The following is a 4,384-nucleotide window of genomic DNA, read 5'->3' on the forward strand; positions in this document are numbered from 1 at the left end:
CAGAGAATTTCCCCTTTATTATGTAATAATATCTTACTGACCTTTCAGAGCCCAGCAGCTCAAGAATCCCTTCCTCAGGGAAGCCTTTGCTGACCTTTTTGCTTAGTAAAATTTCTCCCTCCTGGTTTTCTTAGACCCACCCTTATATTTCTTCTACATATAATTTGTAACAGTTTCAACTTTACATTTGTTTTTACTTAATTATTTGTATAATAGCTATATCCCTCAATAGAATATAAGCTCTAAGAGGACAAGTACCTTTGTTTTTGCTCATCAGGGTATCCCAGATGCTTGCTGATGTGCATTCAATATGGACCAAATATTTTTGCCCCCCTAGAATTTGTATGTTGAAACCTAATCTCCAATGTATAGTGTTTGGAGTTAGGGCCTCTGGAATATAAGTTGATGATTTGGTCAGAACCCTAATGAACAGAGTTAGTAACTTATAAAAGGAGCTCCAGAGAGATCCTCCTCTTTCTACCTTGTGAGGTTGATGTTGTAGTGAAAAGATGAGGGAGCAGGTCTTCATCAGACAGTGTGCTGGCAGCATGGTCTTGGAGTTCCTAGCCTCCCAAACTGTGAAAAGTAATTGTTGTTTATAAGCCACTCAGTTTATAGTATTTTGTTACAGCAATCAGAATGGACTAAGACAGTAATTGTCAAGTGATTGAATGGATAAGTGAAGCTTGTGTATGTCAGGTAAGAGGAATTAGATTTTGTAATTGGGACACTGACAACTCATACAGGACTCAATAAAGGAACTTAAGGAGGAGGAAAGTTATGGTTGCCACTCAGAATAGAGTCTAAGAGTACTTGATAGTGGAACTTAAAAAGGAGATGCAGCTGAGGAAGGGAATGTCAAGGTGACGGTAGAGAGGTCCCAAAATAAACTTCTCTGATCTGAGAGTCTGAGCTGGGAAAGTAACAATATATATACTGCTTACCATTCGTGGATAAGCTGAAGTGATGTTTTGCAAATAAAACTCAGATTTTAATTTATTGCCAAGATGTCTGAAGTCCAGCCCAGGCCTCATTGCTACACCATTTTCAAAGTATCATTGCTGCCTCCTCTTTGCTTGATGTCTGTCAGCCCAGTCATTCTGAAGGAGGGGCAGGTTGGAAGTACATGATTTGGTAACCCAACAAGATCATTTAATAATAAACTCTAAGCACAAGTTCCATCTGTTTGAGGACAGAATGATCCAATCTGATTTATTCTGATTTGCTTCCAAAAAATAGTTTCAGCAAGGACAAAAAAATTCAGTCTTGGTTAATCTCTAAAGGATAAACATAAAAAAGATTATTAAAATGAGACTAAAAATTATACATCCATTTTACATATGAAAAAGCTCAAGCCCAGAAATATGAAAATTTGCTAAATGCCTCACAGCTAATCATAGCAAGTCTTTTAACATCCAGTCCAAAACCAAATCTCATATTCCAAAATAGCTTTTAGTTCAATTACTAAAAAAAAAAAAAAAAAAAAAAAAAATTATTATACTGTTTCTCTTTTATGCCACCCTCCTATTGCCTGAACATGTAGGGAAAAAACTTAAAGTGGCTCCTTCAGATGTGTGGGGCTTGGCTGAATATCTGTTTTAAGTGAGAATCTGCAACTTTTTATATAAAGGGTCACATAGTAAAAATGTTTTGCTTACAGGCCATATAGTCTTCATTGGGAATACTCAACTCTGCTGTTGTAATATAAAAGTAATATGTTAACCTCTTAATATAGTAACATTTGCTAACCTTACTAATTATAAAAAGGAGTATAATAAAGACTCTGTTATACAGAGGCAAAATAAATATGGGTTAAAGATTTTTTTAAACTCACAGAAAGAAACCAAACAGATATTTTAATATATCAAAATATTGCCATGAATGTAGAAATGGAGGGAAAACTGGCCTTCCCACAGGAGGGAAAATAAGCTGTCCCCTGCACTCATAGTATTTATTTCCATGTCTACAAACACAAATTACTTTTGCTTTGTTCTCAGTTAGTTATAACCTAATGTTGTGAAACAGCTCCCCTAGCATCCAGAATCAGAAGGATATACTATAAACAGTGCCTAGTTTTTCATGGACATTACAAAAAACAGATGAAGAACTTGGAGGTTTGTTTGTCTACCACTGCCTTAAATGAACTGAAGGGAAGTAAAGAAAGATAGCTGCTATTTTTCTCACCTAAGAATCTACAAGAAAGCAAGGATAGCATTCCTCCTGGTTGGTGTCACAGAAAATCAAATATAATCAAAACAGATTTTTTTTTTAATTGGGAGTTCAATTTGCCAACATATAGCATAACACCCAGTGTTCATCCCATCAAGTGCCCCCCCGTCAGTGCCCGTCACCCAGTCACCCCCACCCCCCCCACCTCCCTTTCCACCACCCCTTGTTTGTTTCCCAGTTAGGAGTCTCTCATGTTCTGTCTCCCTCTCTGATATTTCCCACTCATTTTCTCTCCTTTCCCATTTATTCCGTTTCACTATTTTTTATATTCCCCAAATGAATGAGACCATATAATGTTTGTCCTTCTCTGAAACTGTGGAAGGAGCCTCGGTGTCCATCGAACTGGAGGGTATTATGGTGAGCAAAACAGCTTTGGAGTGAACTTGATAGCAGGTTCATTTGTGGACTGCTGTGAATGCTACAACCTTCCCACTTCAAGGTTTGGAATCCTGATCTGTTCATGCATAAGACAAGGAAAATGAAAATCCCTTATTTTAATCCCCTTGAGTTTCCTGGAGATTGAACACGATAGTAGATATAAAAATCTGGGAAATACATAAAGTATCAGAGTAATTATAGAGTGAACCAAAACACATAAAGCTCTGATTTAAATTGCTGGGCTTCTGACTGATGGCTTCAAGCCTCTTGTTCTAGCTTCAATTTAATTTGTTCCTCATCAGTGCTTGCCACCTAGGTAATTTGGGAGCAGATGGCAAGAAGAATGGAGGATGTTCCATTAGAACTGCTGCTTACCTGCCTTTCACTCTGGGCCATTGCAGCCTCCCAATGTGCTCTCTGATCCCTCATCACTGGCCCAGCAAAGTGATCTTTATTGCTTGTGATATAATCCTTATTGCCTAATTAGAGGCATGGGGAAGAAGTGGGAGATGACTTCACTTGGGTTCATTAGGAAATAATATATCAGGCCTTGCTTAATTACAACTGAATTACTACTACATATTATAGAGCAGAACCTTGCTGGAATGATAGAGGGTGGCAGAAGTCTCTATCTTCCATTATTCCAAGATCTGCATTAGCTCAGTGGGAAAGGGGAGGATTGTTCATCTGGGTTGGAGTTGCAACGTACACATTGGCAAAGGGCATTATTTAATTGTGACCCCCTTATCACCAGATAATGTAATCACTGTCACATGCCAGTCAGTGAGTCACTCTGCAGCTGCTGAGGGCTCCGGTGGAAAGAAAATGCTAATTCTTATTGTTGGCAATTGCATCTGCATGGCACAGAAAAACATCTCACTCATTGTCTCTCACTGCTTAATTGCTGGACATAATGTCTAGCACTAAAAGGGCGGACAGAATGGATTAAAGAAGAATATAACATCCTTTTAAATATAAAGCAAAAATAGGATATTCTCTTTAGTTCTTTTCCTAATTAGTAGAATAATATGTGCTTGCTTATTGCTGTATTCATATATCTGACAAGTATTTGTTGCATATGTACTGTGTCACCAGATCCATTTTAAACTTTGTAGGAAAAAGAAGTGAGTAAGACCCAATCCCTGTGCAGCTGGAGAGTACACTCAAAAAAAGGAGATAGTACATGTATGCAAATATTTACAATATGATTCTTGGAAGGGCATTTCAGATGAAAGAAATGTCCATTGAAGAGAAGAAACTTAGAGTAAATGTTAAAGAGTGGATAAAATTTAGACATTTATTCACTGGGGAAAGGGCATTACAAATAAAGTAGATGTTGTGGGCAGAAATATATAGGCCAAATAACAGGCAGGGATCATGTATCAGAGACAATTTGGCTGCATTTTAGAGGTGCCAAAAGTATGGTGAGGTATAAGATGGGAGGCTAGATGGGGTATGATAATTCTAATTGTCTTTGGTTTTTCTTTTTGGTCGCTCAGTATCTCTTAACCTGTTCCAGTCACATACTGATTTCCTACAGAGAATTACCCAGTGTACATAAATTAACAGGGATGTAATGCAGATCAGGGTTCATTATTCATTCCTAGCCAAGGTGTGGCTAATCTAAAGTGGATAAATTTATTCTGTTTCTAAGGTCTTTAAATGTTGAGCAGAATGTCAGAAGATTCAAGTAATACTCAAACATGATGGTTGGGCCTTGGATCCTAATTAGTTTTATCCTATTTTCAATGTGATCTCCTGAAAACTTCATTTTGTG

The sequence above is a fragment of the Canis lupus genome, chromosome 7 (assembly GCF_011100685.1).
Source record: "Canis lupus familiaris isolate Mischka breed German Shepherd chromosome 7, alternate assembly UU_Cfam_GSD_1.0, whole genome shotgun sequence".
Lineage (NCBI taxonomy): Eukaryota > Metazoa > Chordata > Mammalia > Carnivora > Canidae > Canis > Canis lupus.